This window comes from Lissotriton helveticus, chromosome 8, assembly GCF_964261635.1.
Source record: "Lissotriton helveticus chromosome 8, aLisHel1.1, whole genome shotgun sequence".
Lineage (NCBI taxonomy): Eukaryota > Metazoa > Chordata > Amphibia > Caudata > Salamandridae > Lissotriton > Lissotriton helveticus.
This window is the reverse complement of record NC_136069.1, coordinates 1216787596-1216810846: the sequence shown is the minus strand read 5'-3', so window position 1 is coordinate 1216810846 and position 23251 is coordinate 1216787596. Positions and strand designations below refer to the sequence as shown.

Here is a 23251-nt window from a genome sequence, read left to right as displayed (position 1 = left end):
TCTTTAAGATAGGTGCAGAGCACATGGCCTTCTTCAGGTCATCAAATGCCTTTTGACAGCTTACTGTCCACTGAACCTTTTTTGGCATCTTCTTTGAAGTCAAATCATTGAGTGGTGTCACAATGGACCCATAATTCTTGACAAATTGTCTGTAGTACCCAGACAGGCCCAAGAAAGCTCTGACCTGTGTCTGGGTAGTTGGAGGAGCCCAGTCCTTGATGGTCTGGATCTTACTCTCCAGTGGTTGAACCTGACCCCCACCTACATGGTGGCCCAGGTACACAACCTTACTCTGCCCTATCTGGCACTTGGTGGCCTTGATAGTTAGGCCTGCCTTTTGCAGGGCCTCTAAAACCTTCTTCAGGTGGATCAGGTGATCCTCCCAGGTGGAGCTGAAGACAGCAATATCATCAAGATAAGCTGCAAAAAGTCATCCAACCCAGTAAGGACTTGGTTCACCAACCTTTGGAAAGTGGCAGGTACATTCTTCAAACCAAAGGGCATTATCACAAATTGATAATGACCTCCTGGGGTTCAGAAAGCAGTTTTGGCCTTGGCATCCTCAGCTAACCTGATCTGCCAATAGCCAGCTGTCAAATCAAATGCGCTCAGAAACTTGGCAGAAGCCAATCTATCAATGAGCTCATCTGCTCTTGGAATTGGGTGAGCATCTGTCCTAGTGACCGCATTGAGACCTCTATAGTCAACACAGAACCTCATCTCTCTCTTACCATCTTGGGTGTGAGGTTTTGGTACAAGGACTACTGGGCTGGCCCAGGGGCTCTCTAATGGCTCAATTACTCCCAACTCAAGCATTTTCTGCACCCTAGTCTTTATACAGTCCCTGACATGGTCAGGTTGCCTGTAGATTTTACTCTTCACAGGCATACTGTCACCAGTGTCAACCTCATGGGTGCACCAGTTAGTCTGACTAGGTGTTAAGGAAAACATATGTCTAAAGGCCTGCAGAACTTGTCTGCAGTCCTGTTGCTGCTGGTCAGTGAGGCTGCCTGCCAAGGCCACTCCATCAACTGAACCATCATCAGGGTTCTGAGTCAACAGGTCTGGGAGAGGGTCACTCTCTTCCTCCTGTTCCCCGTCTGTAGCCATGAGCAAGCCCATGTCTGCCCTGTCAACATATGCCTTAAGTCTGTTGACATGGAGCACCCTGTGGGGGCCTCTAGAGGTGCCGAGGTCCACCAAGTAGGTGACCGCTCCCTTTTTCTCAACAATGGTGTGGGTTCCAGACTATTTGTCCTGGAGTGCTGCTGGGGCCACTGGCTCCAACATCCACACCTTCTGTCCTGGCTGGTACTCAGTCAGCACAGCCTTTTGGTCATGCCAAGCTTTTTGAAGTCCTTGGCTAGCCTCAAGATTTTTAGAAGCCTTCTCCATATACTCAGCCATCCTGGAGCAGAGACCAAGTACATAGTCCACTATATCTTATTTAGGCTTTTTGAGAGGTAACTCCCATCCTTCCCTCACAAGACACAGGGGTATTCTTACAGGGTGTCCAAACAAAAGCTCAAAAGGGCTGTAGCCAACCCCCTTTTGTGGGACCTCTCTGTAAGCAAACAGAAGACAGGGTAAAAGGATGTCCCATCTTCACCTAAGCTTTTCAGGTAACCCTTTTATCATCCCTTTGAGGGTCTTGTTGAACCTTTCAACAAGCCCATTGCACTCTGGATGGTAGGGTGTAGTGAATTTATAATTAACACCACACTCCTTCCACATAGCAGTCAAATATCCTGACATGAAGTTTGCACCTCTGTCAGAGACAACCTCCTTTGGAAAGCCCACTGTGGAGAAAACTCCAAGCAGGGCCCTTGCCACAATAGGAGCTGTTGTGGTCCTCAGGACAATAGCTTCTGGATACCTGGTGGCATGATCCACTACCACCAGTATAAATCTGTGCCCAGATGCTGTTTGGGGGTCCATTGGTCTAACAATGTCTATCCCCACTCTCTCAAAGGGTACCCCCACCACAGGTAGTGGTATGAGTGGGGCCTTTGTTGTACCACCAGATTTGCTACTGGCTTGGCAGGTAACACAGGAGTGACAAAACTCCTTGGTATCATCTGACATATGGGGCCAGTGATAGTGAGGGACAAGCCTGTCCCAAGTCTTGTTCTGGCCCAAGTGTCCTGCTAAGAGAATATCATGGGCCAAGGTAAGAACGAAGCCCCTTAGCTGCAGAGGTATGACCAACCTCCTGGAAGCACCAGGTTTGGGGTCTTTAGCCTCTGAATAAATACAATACACTCTATGGGTACCTTGAGCATTCCCAGCAGCCTCAGCAGCAGCCTGCTGTCTGAGAGGTTCAAGAGAGGGGCAGTCTAGTTGAGCCTGCCGCAGATCTGCACTTGAGGGTCCCCCTGTCCCAAGAAACTCAACCTGATCAGGCTCAAGTTCTTCTGGGACAGTTCCCTCTTGGATCTCAGAATCATCCTCCTGGGAGGGCTGATCATCAACCTGAGGCAGGGGGGAAGGCACTGCCTTAACCCTACTGCTCTTTCTCTTGGGTTGTGTCTGGTCTATAGTTTCAAGATCCAGCACTGGTTCAGGTAAGCACATTTTGGCCTGTGACCTGGTCACAGCAAGGACATGTGCTGAAATACCTAGCATCTCTGCATGAGTCCTATACTCCACTTCTGACCATACTGGGTTTTCTAGATCATTGCCCACAAGACATTCAACTGGGAGGTCTGCACTTACCACAACTCTTTTGAGGCCAGTTACCCTTCCCCAGGAGAAATTAACAACTGCCACACTATGTGTAGTAGTGACATTGCTAACTAGGTAATTATCACCCAGTACAATCTGTCCAGGGTCCACAAAGTTAGGTGTCACAATAGTGACACTGGCACATGTGTCCCTGTAGGCCTGAGCCACTTTGTCATTTATCAAAGGTGTCTGTCTGTACTTGCCCAAAGTATTGGGACTCACAGTAGTGGACATAGCCATGTCCACATCACAGATCAGGACAGCCTGAGGAGTAGGAATCCTGACTAGGCCAGGATCTGCCTCAGTACCCATGGTTAACCCCACTATAGCCTTGGGTTGGGAAACACCACTGCTGACTGCACTAGGGGGTGCAGGTGCCTTAGGGGCTGCAGTGGTAGGGGCTGTACCTTTCTTGGTGCACTCACTAAACCAGTGAGAGGCAGTTTTACAATAATTGCACCAAGGTTTCTTTGGACCTTCTTTCTTCTTTTTCTTGGAATTTTGGGACCCCCCTCATTAGAAGTATTTTGGGGGCCTGAAGAAGACTTCTGGTCTTTTTGTTTTTGATCTCCACCCTTTTGTTCTGCTTTTTTCTGGTCACCACCTTGGTTCTGGGGTCTCTGCTTAACCCTGGTTCTGACCCATTTGTCTGCCTTCTTTCCCAATTCTTGGGGAGAGGTCAGATCTTTCCCAATTCTTGGGGAGAGGTCAGATCCGAGTCAATCAGGTGTTGGTGCAACAACTGGTTCTGACAATTATTAAGGATTTGTTCTCTCATGATCAAATTATACAATCCTGTATAGTCCTTAACTTTACTTCCCAGTAACCAACCTTCCAGAGCCTTAGTGGCACAATTAACAAAGTCAGTCCAGTCCTGAGTCTGTGTCTTCTGGGTATCTCTGAACATTAACCTGTACTGTTCAGTGGTTAAGCCAAACCCATCAATTAGAGCACTCTTCAGGACAGAGTAGTTTTTAGCATCATCATGTTCAGTGGTTAAGCCAAACCCATCAATTAGAGCACTCCTCAGGACAGAGTAGTTTTTAGCATCATCATGGCTAACAGTGAGGAGTTTGTCTCTTCCTTTTTCTGAAAAGGAGAGCCACAAGATTGCTGCCCACTGACCTTGGGGAACCTGCTGTACCATGCAGGCTCTCTCCAAAGCAGCTATCCACTTGTGGATGTCATCTCCATCTTTGTAGGGGGGCACAATCTTACTCAGGTTTCTATGATCATAGGACCTGTCTTTATCCTTAGGGATATTGCTGCCACCAGTGGAATCTAATCCACTTAACTTTTGCTCCCTTGCTGAAGAAAGTTCAGCTTGGGCCAGGGCTGTTTCCTCTTTCTCTATCTGAAGTTGGACAGCTCTCATCCTAGCCTCATTTTCTCTTCTATGGGGGGAAGTCATTCCCCTTTGAGAACCCCTTGAGGCATTAGAGAGGAGAGACTCTCTGGAAGGAGACCTTTCCCTTCTATTGCCTGGATTAAGTCTACTGTTAGGTCTGGAAAGGTGCAACCCTTCTCCATTCCCATGTAAGCTTAGGTTAGCCTGGCTACGCCTCCCGACTTGGATCTGGCTATTATCTCCATCTGAATCTTCCTCCACATCTTCCTCATCTACTTCTGGGGTCAGGGAGTCAACTTCTGTGGAGGGTACTCCATCACCTGTATTATGTGCGAGGCCTGGTTTAGAGGCCTTCTCAAGATCAGCTGCCTCTAGGACTTCTATCAGGTGTTGGATGGTAGGGTTGGAACCCTGTTTCAACTTCCTGGAGGTACACAGTGACCTCATCTCTCGGATGTTGAGCATTTCATATCTGGAGGGTGCCTTGGGAAGGTCACTTACCACAGGTAGAGAACCAGAGGGTTCACCTGTGCCAGACATGTCTAGTGAGGTGTGGTGTGTGCACCTACCTACACTGAGTGTTTACCCTTTAGAACCTCTCTAGGAGTTGTAGTCAGGGTGTGCTAGGCCCTTTCCTCTACAACAACTAAGTTCAGTAGTACTTATTTATTTTAAGCTTTGTTATATGTACCTATGGTACCTAGTGTGATCTTTCAAACAATATCAAAGATTACAATTGGTAAAACAACAGCAAGCTCAAATCCCAACCGCTGCACACCAATGTGAGAAGTTGGCCTGGTATATGATGTTCACTATTCTAGTAAGCACCTTGCACCAGTCCAAACAACCCTTATGGTGATGGTTGTAAAGTCAACCTTATAGACCAGCTATCCTAGTGGTAGCATGAACAAAACCAGTCTTAGGCTAAACTCCAGAGGGCATGTGAAGCCAGCTGTTTTACCACATGCAAACCTTTTAATACCAAATGAAAGGACACCACACAGGTTATATATTGAAAATATATATGTATTTATTCCTAAACAACCCCATGTACTCTTTATGAGCACAGAAGCACAAGCGTATAACAAGGAACTTAATATAACATACAATAAGTTGCACAATATGGATAGGCCCTGGTGGCACGTAAAACCATATACTAAAATAGTGGTATAAGAACCACGTCACGAACAATGGTAAGGCCTAGGGCCTTGGGAATCGCTGGGGCTACACTGGACTAACAATAGTTAGGGAGCAGGAGGCCAACAGGATGCGGGTGCAGTGTCTGAATGCACATGCGTGTACCTATAGAAGTCAATGGGTGCGTAAAGTTAGAAAGTTAAAGAGTTAGGAGTCTTCCGATGGACTAGAACTAAACCACTTGAAACTAGGGTACTAGAAGAGTAAACCTACACAGGAGCACCGCAGTACTCGCGTTACCTCACCCAGAGGAAGCAGGTGCATAGGTGTCAAAGTGCGTTGGGTTTCGTCGTGGAGTTCTATGGAGCCTTGGAGAAAAGATGCTGCAGGCGACCAGGAGAGAAGAGTCCAGTTGGATCCGAGGGTGTATCGAGGATGAAGAGTACCTAAAAGCAGAGGGGACAGAGTCTGGGTCACTAGCCAGTGACCAGGATGGAACCAGGAAGGAACCAGGCGATGTCGGGATGCGATCAGGTGATGTCGTGAAGCTTGTCTCCGCTGCCACGTGGACCAGGAGGTGTCGACGACAACCAGGTGCTGGACACGGATTGTCCCACGAAGGCTCTCGCTATCGGCGGTGTCAGTCCTCGAATCGGAGTCAACAGGCCTTGACAAATGCAACCAACGCAGGAATCAAAGATGGCTTCTGGATCAGACCAGCAAGGTCTGATGGGCTGCTCCTTTTCAGGGGAGCAAGGGCCAGTCTGGAGCAACCAGACCAGCATTGGAAAATCAAAGGTTTGTTGTCACAGAGGCCACTAGCCAACGGGCAAGTGACCGGACAGACGCGTCAAGCAGGAAAATGCAAAGGGCCCCACGCAGCACTCGGTGAGTGTGGAGAGGTGATCTTCGGTGCAAAGGATGCTCGGGCTGGGGCTTCTCAATCCCAATGCACAGCTTCAAAGGTGCCTCAGGAGCTGCACAGAAAGCACTTTGCTGGCTTTCCAAGATGGCCGGTCCCACGTCTCTCGTTGCCTCCACGGGTCTCAGCTTTGCTGTGGCTGTGGATCGGGCTGTTGGATGTCTGGAAGTCTGGGTCTTGTCAGGCTCTGTTGTTCGAGCTCCGGCGGGAGCAACGATAAAGCAAACCGTTGAGCGCTGGATGGTGCCTGCTTGCACAGGGTGGTCACTCCTTGACCACAAGGGAGATTCTTCAGTCTTCTACGTCGAGTAGGATGTCGAAGGGTCCAGAGTTTCGTATCAGAGTTTCAGTCAGGATTATATAAAGTCTAAGGACACAGTTCCTACCTTTATTCCAAATCAAGGGGCTGGATTACCTGCTAGGTCCCTACTATGGGTGGGACCCAGGAAGGGGGTGGTTACACCCCTTTCCCTTTGTCCAGTTTCACACCAGAGCTGGGGCTGGAGTGCCCCAGCACCGGTTTGAACTGGCCTATGCATTGGACACCTTGTGTGCCCCAGGCAGTGTCTAGTTTCATTCAGCCCTCCCTGCCCCAATCCACTATCTCCTGTCTGGGGTGGTGCTAGCACCTCCCTGTGACAGGAAACCTATTGTCCAAGCCTCCCTCGCTGGACGGGCTCCCAGCAGCAGGAGGTCAGACTTGTGTCTGTGGCAGCAGCATTCATTTTGTGATGCTGAGGCTCTGGTTAACTTTATCCGGGATTAATGGAAGTAACATGTCTTCTCCCTCTAGAAGGGTGGAATGCTACCCCTGTCGCCAGAATTGGCGAGGGGGTAGTATTCCAATGCGTATGACACCTTACACGATACGTTTTGATAAAGCCAAACCAAAGATAGCATTTAACCGCGAGGTTCATAATGCACTTAAGAGTATATGGTATGGCATTATCGTAGAACATCTATAAGGACATGATTCCGAAAGCTGCAGACAGGCTCAGCTCATGCTAGAGCACCATCTCACATAAAACCACGCACTCTGCCTTCAGGATTGTTAAGGCCTGCCATAGGAGTGACTTATAGGTGCATATGTGTCCAGATATAGTTTGAGACATAGGAATACTATATCTAAGCAAGGGGTGATTACACGACCTTGCCCCCGCTGAGTGATCAGCCAGTTGTGTCAGTTTGGATGGCCAGGCAGGGGTTGCAAAAGATATGCTGCAGCCCCTGGTAGGCCTTGGATGCACCTATGCCCTGGGTACCTATAGTACACTGTACAGGGGCTCATAAGGTGACCCAATCCCAATTGGTGATGTACCTAAAGTACATGGTGTGAATTTAGAGAGAGAACAGCAGGGCTGTGGGTCTGATTAGCAGGCCCACAGCCACATTAAGTCGAAAACCAGTGAAGCAAAAAAATGGGGTGACCATAGGATAACAGACCCTACTCTCCTACAATGGCAACACGAGAAAAGGTATATATGACAAAAACTGCGAGGAGGGGACCTGTGAAACAAAAAGAGGAGAACAGAGAACTTTGATACAGCAATAGGCAAAATACAGAACGTTTACAGAACATCAAACATAAAACAGAAAGACTAAGGTTTGCTAAGGTCAATGAGTTCATCCTTGTGAGTGTGGATACACTTCTGAAGATCGCAGGGTCGTCGAAACAATAAATTCTATCTTTATACGTCACTTTGAAGAAGCAAGGATGGATTAAGCCATATCGAGCATTCATAGATCGAAGCTTAGGTCTCAAGTCCAGGAATTATTTTCGTCGAGCAGCAGTTGGTTTGGAAACATCTTGGGTAAGGAATACTTTGTGACCAGACCAGAGCATCTGCTTGTGTTGTTTAGCTGAATGGAGAATAGTCATAAGGTCTGAGTACAGGAGGAAGTAAGCAATAATTCCTCTGGGTTTAGAAGTAGAAGAAGAGTTTCTTGGTCAAAGGCGATAAGCCCTTTGAATATTAAAATCCATGTGTTTAGGGAGACCAGTTATAGGAAGAACTTGGGTCTTTAGAAATTGGATGATGTCGGACCCTTCAGAACCTTCCGGACTACCATAAATACGCAGGTTATTGCGTCAATTGCTGTTCTGCAAATCTTCTGATCAACCTCCTTGGTAAGGCTAGCAACACTGGCTACAACATCTTGAGCATCGCTAACCTTTTATTCCACATCCGACAGTCGCATATCCAAACTAGACCATTTGTCTTCCAGTCTCTGAAGAGTTGTGGTGGTTTCTGTCATGAATGGACGAATGAGACGAAGTTCCTCCATAATATCCTCGAGCGTAACAGGAGGCCGAGATTTTGATGGAGATGGAGAGTCCTTTTTAAGACGTTTACCAGTTGTTGCGGGGTCTTTACGTGTGCCAGAAGTGGCGCCATGAGCCTCAGTGGTATGTGAAGGTTCCATTATAACGGAAGATACCAGAGAAGCAAGACAAGGGCAGAGGAGGAGCCAATCGCCAGCAGCACCAAACAACAATGACAAGGAAGAAGGTAATTCAGTGCAGCAGACAGTCAAACCAAATTCTGACAGCGGATGGAGGCAAAAAAAAACGTTAAATTGTGGAGCCAAGAGAAGCCAGCTAAAATGACTGAATAAACTCCATGAAATGGAATGCCCAGCAGGAATAAATGAAACTCAACAGCCACATTATCACAGGAAAATGCAAAAAATATATAAAAAAACAGCACAGATAGAGTCTGAATCAATGTGGCAGATGCGTAACTGAGGTAAATTGCGAGAAGCAAAAAGAAGAAACGCTTGGCGCTTCACTGTTCAATATAACGAGTCCAGGGAAGAAGAATAAGGAAAAACATGAGTGGCAGCGAAGAAAGAAGCCATGAAATATGAGCAGAAACAGCAGCGAGGGAAAAACGCGGCGTAGAAAAGAAAACGGAAAACAAAATGGCGGCCGCTAGTCAGGGGGAAACAATTTAGCAGATTAAATCACTTAAAATGCATATTTTGATAGGAAAGCATGCCCATATGCGGAGGGTCGCTTCCGACGGCGATTTCAGCCGTTTTTACCACGATAATCCACCGCTGAGTCCGCCCTTTCTTCACGAGCGCTGCTCGCCGGCTCGGAGCTCCTCAGGGTGCGGCCATCTTGGTTTGCCGCGTCGCGCGCCTAAGAAAATGCAGTCTTAACGGACGAGTGGGCGTTGTGTTTGGGGCGGTGAAGCAAATGAGGAAGTAGATTCAGAAGAGAGCACAAGCATCAGCATAGCCAATAGGTCTCGCTTTTGGGATCTTATAAGTATTTAGTTATGCAGCACAATATCCTTGGTGCAACAACATTAACTGTTGCATGGTTAAACACTTATAAGGCCCCAAAGGCGAGACCTATTGGATATGCCAATGCTTGTTTTTTAAGGTATTTTTTTTATTCTGTTGTGGAGTAGATCGCGGCATGGTTGAATAGGAGAGAGAGAATGTAACTAAGTGGAACAGATGCTCCTAGACCTCAATCTCTGTGTATAGCCCGTAGTAAGTGTTTCCGTTCCTATCTTTTGCCACCCAAATGTGTTCTGCGATTTGTAGTCATTAATTGCTTATACCAAACAATATGTTCTGACATATGTAAAAAATATTTGAAATAGAATGTATATGATTCCTAGGTGATAAGAAGAGGTATAGTAATCTTAGGTGAAAAGGGCAGAGCATGGATGAGCCCTCACTGGTATTGTGGGAATCGTCGAAGTGCTGCAGGGGCATAAAAAAGAAGATACTGAACAAACGGGGGCGGGGTTTGCAGAGTAATACAGGGATAGGGCCAAATCAGATTTGGTAGTATCCCCAGGCGCTCAATAGATTCAGTTAGTCTTGGTTTTTATACAATTCTTGTGTAAGTTTCGACTTTGGAGTACATTCTTAGAAGTTCAAATCGGAACTGTAAGTTATAGAATGCAACTTGTTGCTACTGAAAAAAGGAAAGAGTGAGTGAAAGAATCATGGGGCCACAAGGGAGGTATGAAAAGCATGACTGTGAGAAGTTAGCCTGGCATTTGATGTCCACTAGTTCTAGTGGGCACCTTGCACCAGTCTAATCGACCCTTACTGATGGTGGTTGTAAAGTCAACCTTATAGAAAGCTATCCTAGTGGTAGCATGGACCAGTAGTCATCAGGCTAAGACTCCTTAGGCGATGTTAAGCAAGTTGTTTTACTAATTATAATACCTTGAGTACCAAATGAAAGGACACCACACATGGTATATATCAAATATATATGTATTTATTATAAGCACAACCCCTCTGCACTCTTTATGAGGTTAGAGGTAAAAGTACAATACAAGTTACTTAATTAGCATATTATAAGTTGCACAGTATACGTTTTGCCCTAGGGGCCTCACAAACCATATACTAAAATAGTGGTATAAGAACCAAGTCTGGAATAGAAAGTAGGCCTGGGGTCTAGGGAATCTCTGGGGCTACTCTAAACAACCAAAGGTTAGGAAGCAGGAGGCCCACAGGAGATGCGTGCAGTGTCTAAACACAGCCGCGAGTTACCATTGACTTTCTATGGGAAACGAAGAAGTTACAAAGTCACAATTTAAGGACACTTCCGGATGGACTACGATGAAACCCCTTTAGACTAGTACACTTTGAGAGTCAAGACCCACGGGAGCACCGGAGTTCTCGTGTTACCTCACCCAGGGAAGCCGGGTGCATAAGTGCCTTTTGGTGTTGAGTTTCATCATCGTTTTCAATGGAGAGCTGCAAAGAAGTGCTGCAGGCGACCAAAGGAAAAGTGACTGGGTGGATCCAAGGGTGGATTGAAGATCTGAAGAACCTGAAAGCAGAAGGGACAGAGTCTGGGTCACTAGCCAGTGACCAGGAAGGTACCAGGAAGGAACCAGGCGAAGTCGGGTGATTTCAGGTGAAGAGGTGAAGCTTGTCTCTGCAGCCACGAGGTCCAGGAGATGTCAATGACAACCAGGAGCTGGATTCGAGCTGTCTTACACAGGATCTAGTTGACTGCGGTGTCGGTATCTGGATTAGACCCAACAAGCCTTGGCAAACGCAATCCACGCAGGAGATGAAGATTGGCTTCGGTGCAGACCAGCAAGTTCTGTGGCGCTTCTCCTTTGTAGGGAAGCTGGAGCAAGCCTGGAGCAACCAGAAAAGCAAGTTTGATTTTAAGGAAATCTTCAGGGGCTCACTAGCCAATGGACTAGGAACCGGGAAGACTCGTCGAGCTGAAATGCAAGAGCGGGCCCCACGGGACACTCGTGGAGTGTGGAGGCCTGAGCTTCGGTGCAAATGGTGCTCCCGTCTAGGGCTTCTAGTACCCCAATGCACAACTGCGAGATACCTCGGGAGTTGATGCAGTTAGCAAAATGCAGGATGTCCAGGAGTTCCGGTCCCACGCCTCTTGTGTCTGCCACGTGTCTCAGCTTTTTTGTGGGTGTGGGTCGGGGTCTGAGATGTTTGGAAGTTTTTGTCCTGTGTCGCAGATTATTCGGGATCCGGCTGGATCCTTGAAAATGCAGACCGGCAAAGTTGCTGTTGGTGCGTGTTTGCACAGGGTGGTCACTCCTTGACCACAAGGGAGATGTCTTTCGTCTTCCAGTCAAAATGGAATGTCGAAGGTCCAGGATATGTCTTTCAAAGATTCGTCCAGGGTAATCTAAAGTCCTAGGGACACAGCTCCTATACTTATACTAAGTTTAGGGGCTGGACTACCTTGCAAGTCCCTCCTATGGGTGGACCTGGGAAGGGGGTGGTTACACCCCTTTTCCTTTGTCCAGTTTCACGCCAGAGCTGTGGCTGAGTGCCCCAGCAACTGTTTTGAACCGGGCTATGCATGGAGCACCTTGTGTGCCCCAGGCAGTGTCTGGGAAAGCATTTGCTGAATGCAGCCCTCCCTGCCCCAATACACTACAGCCTGTCTGGGGAGGTGCTAGCACCTCCCTGGACAGGAAACCTATTTTCCAGGCCTCCCCTGCCGGAGTTTCGTCCAGCAGCAGGAGGTCAGACTCGTGTCTGTGGCAGCAGCATCCATTTTGTGATGCTGAGGCTCTGTTTAACTTTAACCTGGTTTACCAGTAACTAGATGTCTTCTCCCTCTAGAAGGGTGGAATGCTACCCCCACCGCCAGGACTGGCGGGGGGGGGGTAGTATATCAAAGTGTTTGACACCTTACACGACATGTTTTGATAAAGCCAAACCAAAGTTAGCATTAACCGCAAGGAATATAATGCACTTAAGAGTATATGGTATGGCTATATGATAGAACAGCTATAAGGAGATGCTTCTGAAAGCTGCAGAGGGCTCAGCTCATGCTAGGGCACCCGCTCATACAAAACCAAGCACTCTGCCTCCAGGATTGTCGAGGCCTACCATAGGAGTGGCTTATAGGTGTCTATATATATATATATATATATATATTTATATATATATATATATATATATATATATATATATATATATAGATATAGGTATACTATATCTAAGTAAGGGGTGATTACACCACCTTACCCAGGCTGTGTGAACAGACCAGTGGTGTCAGTTTGGAGGGCCAGCCAGGGGTGGCAAAATACATGCTGCAGCCCCTGGTAGGCCTTGGATGCACCTATGCCCTGGGTGCCTATGGTACACTATACAGGGACTCACAAAGGTGACCCAATACCCAATCTGGTATGTACTTAAATTATATGGTATCAATTTAGAGAGAGAACAGCTAGGGTGTGGTCGTGATTAGCAGGGCCACAGCAAGACTAAAGTTGAAAAACCAGAGAATCATAGCAAAAAGTGGGGGTGACCATAGGAAGCAGACCCTACTCTCTTACAGTGACTACACATAAGGATGGGGGTCACAGAGGTGCAAAGGAGTGTGGGATTCAGAGTACTAAAGAAATTATTTAGAAATCGAAGGAGCACTGGGTGTATTGAGGAGAGGGAGGATGTGGTAAACTTATGGTTATATTCCTCAGAGGAGCAAAACAGTGAAACCAAATAAGTGCATTTCTGGCAAAGCTGTTCTCCTCGAGAGCCACATACCCCTAAATCCCTCTTGTGCACAGGTGCATGCATCCTACAGTTTGTGCTATAAGAGAAACTCTGACCATCCCTGCTTTTACCTCAGATCTTCCTGTCCTCAGCTCAGCCCTGCGAAGTGTCTCAGTAGAGTCCCGATGCTGCCAGAGAACAGGGCGGCCATCACAACACCCTTTTTATGCAAAAGACACCTTTTCACACAGTGCGGAGGATTCTGCCCTGCATATCCTGTGCTTGACCTAAGAAGTGCATAAATAAAGGGCAAACGTTTGTGGAGTTTGTTTCTCTGACTGTGGCCGCTAACCAAACGATCAAATTATACTTTAAAACGGGTATCAAATCTTTGAATTATACGTCTGCACGATTTATGTCTCATCTCTTAAGGCAGATAAAATAAAGATTTGATGGCAATGGAATCGCAAACAACAATACCTGGGTATCAAACAAATGAGCAAACCAGTTTAAATAAATAAATTAAACGCTGTAAGGAGCATACCCTTTAAACAAGCAGGGACGGTGGGGAAGGGTATTGGGTGGGGCAGCAATACAGAGAAGTGCTAGGTGGGAGCAAATAGGAAGAGTCTCGAGCAAAACATATAAGATAAATCCTAAATAGAGCGTGAGCAGCAGGAAAGCGACGGAAGGCAGTAACCCGAAGTGTTAGGTTGGAGATGAAAAAAGGAATGCGAGCAACTTTCTTTATTAGCTACTGAAAACACGAGCGCCACAAACAAAACATTTCAAGTACATTTAAAAAATCGTAAATCACAGTGTGAACATATGGAAAACAAATACAAGGACGGGCGGGAGGTGGTTGGTGTACTGAAGGCATGCGTTCTGGCAAGATGAATTGGGAAACTCCATACTTGGGTATCAAACGTACAAACACAACAATGTCAATAAATAAAACGCTGAAAGGAGCCTACTTTTTGAACTAGCGGTGACGGTGGGGAGGGGTGTGGGGGGCAGCAAGACAGACGTGCTGGGTGGGAGGAGAAAGGGAGCGAGTGAAAGCACGAGTGCACAACAATGTCAATAAAAACAAGCATTTGCAATGCAATAGGTCTCGCATTTACGCAAGTTTAAGCTATTGACATAGTCATTTACAAAGCCAATAGCATAAACTTGCGCAAATGCAAGACCTATTGCATTGCAAATGCTTGTTCTTCATTCTCATGAGTACACCTTCAAATGTGCGAGTTCAACATTTCTGCTGTACAAAACAGAACTCTTACATTTGATTAAATAGACTAAACATTTGCTCCATGTATAATAAGAATCTAGCCCACATATAGGGTACACGTTTATTTTTATTTAATTTTTTTTATTTTAAAAGTTTTATCTAGCGCTAGCTTGACCCGTAAGTATCAGAGTGCTTTACATTCACACCGTAAACAGCAGAAGGACATTACATTAGATAGTAGGCCGGCAGTAAGGAAGCAAACCACAGAAAAAATACAGCATGGGCAATAAACTGACTTGCCTCTTAGGTTACTGATAGCACTGCCCTGAATCAGGGCAGGGGCAGGAATGGTTCTTAGTTCATGTTCAAACACAGACTTTTAATAAATATATTACTAAAGCATGATGTGGTAGCGCACTGTCATTTACAGACAGTGCATTTCCAAGAAATGGCCAAAAACCTTCCCACTACCTTGCATTTTTACTGATAAAACTATATAAATGTACTAACAATAATCTGTGAAATTTGTGTTCCAGAAAACATTATTTGCACATAAACAAGTAAAGTGTTCTGATTTGTTTTTCATCCTATGAAAATACTTTTCATCATACAGAAGTACAAAAAATGGGCTTTTACAACTACTGAAATATATGTTGAAATGTTGGTACAGTTGACTTATTAGCTACTTTAATGTGTTTTAGGAAAAAACTGATACCCTACAACCTTTCATGTCACAGTTTTTAAACCAGGTTAGATAGTTCACTTTACAAAATCCTGGAACTCTGCAGTCAGAGAAAGAAAAGTAATTGTAAACTGACTTCTGACCGCTGAACACAGAGCAAATGTGACAAGATAAAAAAACAAGATCTAAAAGGCATCTTTATTACTCCTTCACTTTCTGACAACAGAGAACCTGTTCTTTGTCAACTCGCCAGAAGGGGCAAGTAGGTCCTAAATATAGCTAGACATGATCAAAACTGACTTACCATAAGGAGTGGGCAAATCGATTTTTCGAGGACTGAATGGTGAGCAAGTGGCATAGTGGCTTATGCTCAGACCACTTACATTGTTATTTTTTGAATATTTTGAAATACAGCTAGGAATTAATGTTGAGTATTCAAAGTTTGTTGCTAGCATGTAGCGAAACCTGTTTAGGGTGCAGTGATTCAACCTGAGTTGAGATGCAACGTAACTGTAGTCCCCCATAGCAGGATCCCCCTGGGAAAGAACAGAAACTCTGAGGGATGCTGCCACTATTGCTAGCATTTGCAACATGCACTAATACCCAAGAATCACTTCTCAGACTGGAGCACACTACTGATGGCAAACTCAGTGCCCTACGTGGCAGGGCTGGAACACATGTGGCACTCTTTCAAAATGTAGCTCAAACGTCTTAACAAAATAATAATGAGTTGGGAGCAGGGGCGGGTGAAGTAACCCAGTTGACGGGTGGAGGGAGAAGCAACAAAGTGGAGAATGTGGAAAAAAAGGGATTGAATCACACGAGTGAAAGAACAACAAGAGTGCGGGTAGGAGGAGAGAAACACTTGGACAAGAGAGAGCAAAGTGAGGAGAGAAAAGCACATAAGGAAGACAACTGGTAAACACATGTACTACAATGGGGTGCATAAAAAAAGAAAAAAGTAGCTCCTTAAAAGCGAGTAGAGGTTGCAAAGAAGCCAGTCAATCAACAACATGGTAAAAAGGTTATACTTCATGGGAAGCACAAACACAAGATAGGCTGAAACCAGAAGAGCCATACAATAGAAAGAAAGCAAATAAGAGTGACAGTAAAGTTCGAGGCACATTGTTATTAGAGAAATACTAATAAAATACCCGATCGTCATGTGTACTTCAGTTGTAATAATAAGTTCACCAACAAATTCGACTAGGTCCATACGAAACATCCGAAGCTGCAAATTTTCCTCCTTACCACAGTAAGTGTAGTATCTCTACTCCCACCAATATGTCACAAGGACACAGTTAACAAACAACCAAAGTCATTATTTAACAACCTAAGGCATTCTAGAAGTCTGGTGATGCATTCTTGGTTCACTTGAACTAAGCCAATTGAAGTAACATACTTGAAATACCAGAAAAACACGGTTCTGGAACCATCTGCAAGCCTTGCAGGAGAGTATGTCTCACTCAATCCTGTTCACCCTCTTAAAACGAGGCATACTGGGACTTGTAGTCTAACTGCAATATGCGACCCGTATAAACAGTCACCTAATGACATGGGCCAACAGACCGCTATTGTCACACCCCTGTCACCCCATGTTTGCGTGGGCAGCACCTCTGACAGGTGACAGCCGCACGTCACACTCACCAAACTCGTATCAGCTCCGAGAGGCAGCATGGGACAGAAATAAAGGTGGAGGAGTAGGAGCTCCCAAGGAGGGAGCTGCGAAGGTTGGCCTGAGACCGTGCACATGAGGGGCTCCCGGCCACAGCAACATCAGGAGGGCGTGGAAACTGGACGGGGAACCGCAGCGTCCAGAAGGGAGGAGCAGATGCGGGCAGCACGAGGTGATGCTTCTCCACGAATGTACAGGTCCGGTGGCTGTAAGCAAAAGAAAGAGCCATTGAAGCTGTTACGAGGCAAGGTCCAGTGAAGACAGAACCCGCCTAGCAGAAAAATCTGCTCTTCTCAGCCAATGTAAAACCAGCAGTTCTCTGCTTACATTCTAGACCCCGCCCACTGGCAGAAGTAGGAAGTGCAAAAACTAAACATTGTGCCAAGCGCACGTGTTATTTGCAGGTCTCAGTAGCCAATAAGACAAGCATTGGCCGCGTGCGAGGAACAGAGCCCGTGTGTGCGTGCGCACTAAAGGAATGGTGCGCGCGAAAGAAGGAGAGGCATAGCTGTGCACGTTGCATGCGCTTTTGCGCATGACAGCAAGCTGGTGGCCGGCAAAAAGCCAGCCTGTGGGTAGCACTTTTTAACCCTGTTACTAAATGTCTCGCCAAACAGCGCATGCGCTGGCTCAGGCGAGACCTAAAAAACAGATGTAAAAAACCTACTCACTCTGAATCAGGTGGAGCAAAATTCTATGTGGTAATTCCGCTCCACTGGGACTGATTATCATAGCCTGTCAGAAATGTTGTATGGCTGATGAACAGTGAAGGTTTCCATCTCTGGCCTCAGAATGAGGAAATTGGATGTAGGCAGACTCCTGCAGCAGCATCTGATGCCTCAGGGGAGAGTTCTCATTTCCACTCTCTCTTCCTCCTGTGATACTGGTCTTCTACTTCAGTAGGTGAATTGACAGTAACTCGTAGTCACTGCCACTTTCAACTTCAGTTGATGTTGCGGCAGTCAATCGCAAGAAGGTCGATGTTGAGAGGCATTTCAGAAAAGTGTTCATCGCTGAAGCATTCTATATCATTGGACACTCATTAATCAGCTTTCGGAGTTTCAGAGCACTCCCTGCAACATTGAGGTATGACCCTATGTTAAACGGCATCACAACATTAGGGTGCTCTCCATGTCTCAGGGTCTCTCCAACTTTGGCAAGAACTAGGTCGCCTGCTGCATGCAAGTCTTGAGAGAGGAGTGTGCCTGAAGTTTCTCGATCTCTATTCGGCCCTGTGAATTTGGTAATTGCTGCCTCGATGTAGGATGATCCAACTGCGGGCACCAAGCTTTTCTATGAGGGTTTGTTGTCAGCAACCTCATCACCCTTTATCAGAAGACCCTGTGCCACCTCAGATTAGGGAGACTGTTGTCTGACCTCACCAGGAAGTAGTGAGACCCCACACGGATGCCTGCCATTGTGGGTCCAAAGATGTGTCCTCTTCTGGCCATTTTCACAAGAAATGCAGAGAAGATGAGCATAGATATGACTCCTCTCAGCAGTCATGGAGTCTCCCTTGAGAGTCTTCAGTGAGGAAGTTGGCATTGATCCTCACCTCACCAATCAGACACTGATTTTAGTTTTTCCTTTGATTGGCGTGCTTTATCTCCTACCTATCCTGAATAACTTCTGTCCGGGATATCCCTATTGATGATCATGTGGCCTTTCACGAGCTCTCAGAAAGAACAGCGAAGAAATGCTAGTTAAGCACAACTGCATCTGAAGTGAACACATCTTTGAGACAATTGAAGCAAAATATCAAGCCCATTCAACAGTGCCTTTGATATCCGGTCTTGTGAAGCTTCTAATAGATACCTTCATATTTTTGTTCTCTGGACTGCTGCTGAAAAGTGCCTAGAAAAGAAATTCAGTTTAACAGATTGTAAACCCAGGTTTCTGAGGGGTTGATTCCTTCAAATTCCTTGGTTCTTACTTCTGCAAAGAAAAGGTTCAATGCAGCAGGCCCAACTTCCTCTAATCTGCGGAAGAAAGAAAACAGAAGTTGAGATGCACTACTGAGAAACAGTTTCACAAATGTCAGCCAGTGTCCCTCTGCCCTTTTGGCTCACTGTGAGCAAACTCATTCGGACTCAAGAGTCAATTCTTCGAGTCTTTTCTTAAAATAGTTAAGGAACTACCAATGACGGGAAACAGCGTTTACAACGCTGTTTCCACAACGCATGGCTTCACAACGCGCTTGCTACAACGACCACGTTGTTACCACGCATGCCGTTACATCGCAAGTCGTATCAAAGACTTGCTGTAGGGGGCGTGCAACACCAGGAATGTGTTGGATTTTAGATCCAACACCTTCCTTGCTGTTGCACAAGCAGGAGTAGGAATAGTAATTTATACTATTCCTAAGTCCAGCGTGCCCGGGAAAAATCGGTTACATCGCGGTGTTCACACCGCAATACCTTTACAGCGCGGGCATTACAACGCAAGTCATTACAATGACTTGCGATGTATGGCGCTCTAAGCTAAAGAAAAGCATGATTTACTATTCCAACACCTTCCCTACTGTAAAGTAGGCTGGAGTTGAAATGGTAAATCATACTATTCCTAAGTAAAGCGCCCTCCAGCACAAGTCGTTGTAACGACTTGCGTTGTAATGCCTGCGTTGTATAACATCGTATATTCGGCGCGCCCCCTACAGCAAGTCATTGATACGACTTACGATGTAATGGCACGCATGGTAACAACACGGTCTTTGTAACAACCACGTTGTAAAGGCATGCATTGTGAATGCAGGCGTTGAAGCATCGTATATTCACCAATGACATTCGATAATTTGATGGTGTGTCATTAAGAAAACTGCTGATACTTATTATGGAATTTCAGTAAGATTCCTTCCTCGCTCAGACATACTACATTGACCACTCATGCGCAACTTAAAATGCTGGAATTCACCTTAAATAGGACAATTCTTTTCAGACCCTCGGTGGATGAGGACATGTACACACGGAAAACTGAAGTGGAGACATTGACGTCTATGTGTTTCTAGAAAAGGAAATGTAGTTGACATCTCCAATAAGGGGAATTGGCACTCTCCCATCCTATTCTGGGAATGGCAACTGCAAGAGCAGAAATAATAGCTGCATCAGTCCGAGGCAAAGGTGTTCCCAAGGTAGAGATAATGTCCAACATCCTCCCACTGCCACATGGAAGGCTCCTGCTAAATAATGACGCCCATCTTCCTTCTTCACTGACTAATACCTTGGTGGGATGCAATATTTTCCAGTGTGTCAGAAAACTAGGAAGGATACGTAGGTGCTAGATATTGCGCGAATATGGTTTTCCTGCTCTCCACTGAGGGGAAAAAATCCTACAGTGCTTCACCAAATGGTCAAGGAGAATTCTGTTAGAGAAAGGTGAAATAGGGCCAGTACCAAAGAATCAATATCATTAAGTGCGATGTTCACCACAAGTAGTATCTTAGCACTGTAGAACCAAGTGCAACGACCCAAAAACCAAATGGAATCAACAACAAAAGGGCCTCTGAGTTAAAACTAGCAGGATTGCAGGAATAACTGTGTTTTAAGACTTTGCGAAAAGTAAGAAAATATGCTTCTTGACATGAAGGTAAAGGCAGAGAGTTCTATAAAGCTGCTGTGGCCTGTAAAAAAAAGCACAGCTGCCCAAGGTTTTTGATTTACCACTTGAACCGCTGTCCACGAGAAGACAGATTGGAGACACAAATAATTATGTGAACTAGACATAACGACAAACATTTAATGTGCTCCTTTATTGTTAGCCAATGTAATGTCTAGTTCTGAATAAGTTGTAAGTTATGGACCGGGAATCTAGGTAAGTTCAAATAGACTACATTTTAATAATCAAAACAAACTGAAATCGACATATTCAATATTTGGGTTTTATGTGAAAAAGGATAGACAAAGAATATGACTTCGTGGATGTTGCTGGATAACGAAGGCTCTCAATAAAGCTTGATTTGATCAACCATGGCCAATGCTGGAACATTTTTGATTCCCAAGTTTTTCACTTAGGGGCCAGGTTTAAATTTGGTTCCCGAGAAAGAAGGCCAGAACCAAAGGTCCCAAAAAGGATAAAATCTAGCAAAGAATCTCCGCCATAGGAAATCCGCAACATTCTATTGGGAATAACTTTCGCGCCGGTTGATGAATCTTTGTGAATTTCTCAAAGAAGATGGCCCGCGCCGCTCTGCTCCTTCCCTGAAAGTTTTGGGGGGATTCGTCAAGTGGAGGCTGAGAAAAAAGGGGGGTCCCAAAACGTGTTTTCCCCATGTTATTTTCCATAGGATGATTAGACACGGCTACAGCCCGAATGGCTGAACGGAATTACAAGAAATGTGGCAAAATGGTAGAGTGTGATTCGCAGATCGCCATTCTGTTTAAATGGTGTAAATCCCTCCAGTAGTTGTTGAGAAAATCAAATGTGAAAAAATGTATATATCTATAAGCGCGCACCCGTGCGCGCACCGTGCGCGCACCGGGCGTGCGCGAGCGGAATTCTGATTTGCTGTTAGACGTCTGTGAACATCCGATTCGGTGGTAACCAGGAAGTGTTGGCCGCCATTTTGTCAGTGTGAGGCTGAAAAGAGGGTAAAAAAAAAGTGAAGAACATGAAAAGGGGGCAGGGTAGAGAGTCCCTGACCCCCTAGGCTTTCTCAGGGGGTCTCTGAAGGATCCCGAAGGCCAAAATAAATTGTTATTATTTTTTTTTTTAATCGCGAGGTGCGCGCACGTTGCGCGCATGAAGTGAGTCAAAAATAAAAGTGGAAAACGTGAAAAATGGGCAGGGTAGAGACTCCCTGACCCCCTAGGCCTTCTCAGGGGCTCAGGGGGGCAAAAACCCCAATTTAAAAAAAAAAAACAATCGCAAGGTGAGCGCACGTTGAAAAAAATCACACAAAAAAAGGAAAATAACAAATTTGAGTGTTTATTGTTGATTAAATATGTAGACTATACTGTTCACCTTTAACCAAATCATAAAAATTAGCTGTGCCATTGCATATTACTGGATAAAGTCAATCTATTACTGTGATGTTCAGCAAAGTGCCGAGCCACCGGGTACGAAGGATCTGCCTTGTCGATGGCTCGGAGGTGCTCTAATATCCTCAACTTCAATTGATTGATCGTGCTCCCAACAAAGCGCAAAGAGCAGAAATAATAGCTGCATCAGTCCGAGGCAAAGGTGTTCCCAAGGTAGAGATAATGTCCAACATCCTCCCACTGCCACATGGAAGGCTCCTGCTAAATAATGACGCCCATCTTCCTTCTTCACTGACTAATACCTTGGTGGGATGCAATATTTTCACTCGCATTTTCCAGTGTGTCAGAAAACTAGGAAGGATACGTAGGTGCTAGATATTGCGCGAATATGGTTTTCCTGCTCTCCACTGAGGGGAAAAAATCCTACAGTGCTTCACCAAATGGTCAAGGAGAATTCTGTTAGAGAAAGGTGAAATAGGGCCAGTACCAAAGAATCAATATCATGTTATAGAAACTTATTAAGTGCGATGTTCACCACAAGTAGTATCTTAGCACTGTAGAACCAAGTGCAACGACCCAAAAACCAAATGGAATCAACAACAAAATGGCCTCTGAGTTAAAACTAGCAGGATTGCAGGAATAACTGTGTTTTAAGACTTTGCGAAAAGTAAGAAAATATGCTTCTTGACATGAAGGTAAAGGCAGAGAGTTCTATAAAGCTGCTGTGGCCTGTAAAAAAAAGCACAGCTGCCCAAGGTTTTTGATTTACCACTTGAACCGCTGTCCACGAGAAGACAGATTGGAGACACAAATAATTATGTGAACTAGACATAACGACAAACATTTAATGTGCTCCTTTATTGTTAGCCAATGTAATGTCTAGTTCTGAATAAGTTGTAAGTTATGGACCGGGAATCTAGGTAAGTTCAAATAGACTACATTTTAATAATCAAAACAAACTGAAATCGACATATTCAATATTTGGGTTTTATGTGAAAAAGGATAGACAAAGAATGTGACTTCGTGGATGTTGCTGGATAACGAAGGCTCTCAATAAAGCTTGATTTGATCAACCATGGCCAATGCAGGAACATTTTTGATTCCCAAGTTTTTCACTTAGGGGCCAGGTTTAAATTTGGTTCCCGAGAAAGAAGGCCAGAACCAAAGGTCCCAAAAAGGATAAGATCTAGCAAAGAATCTCCACCATGACTCCATTTAACTGTTTATCTTCAGAATATTGGCCTTCATCCAACATTCTACCCTGGTTAGTCGTGCACATCACCCAACCAAAGATATAACTATATACATTTATAAATATATATATATATATATATATATATATATATATATATATATATATATATCACCTACTGGCGGTCGCCAGTAGGTAGTTATAGTTAGGACCTAGTTTCCATAGGAAATCCGCAACATTCTATTGGGAATAACTTTCGCGCCGGTTGATGAATCTTTGTGAATTTCTCAAAGAAGATGGCCCGCGCCGCTCCGCTCCTTCCCTGAAAGTTTGGGGGGGATTCGTCAAGTGGAGGCTGAGAAAAAAGGGGGGTCCCAAAACGTGTTTTCCCCATGTTATTT

The 23251-nt window shown here is 45.3% G+C and overlaps 1 protein-coding gene across 3 annotated transcripts in view; it reads left to right on the top strand.

Moving 5' to 3' along the window:
- Positions 1-23251, top strand: part of LOC144773252 (ATP-binding cassette sub-family C member 5-like) — a 2136031-nt gene that overhangs the window by 1357406 nt on the left and 755374 nt on the right. The window lies entirely within an intron of this gene.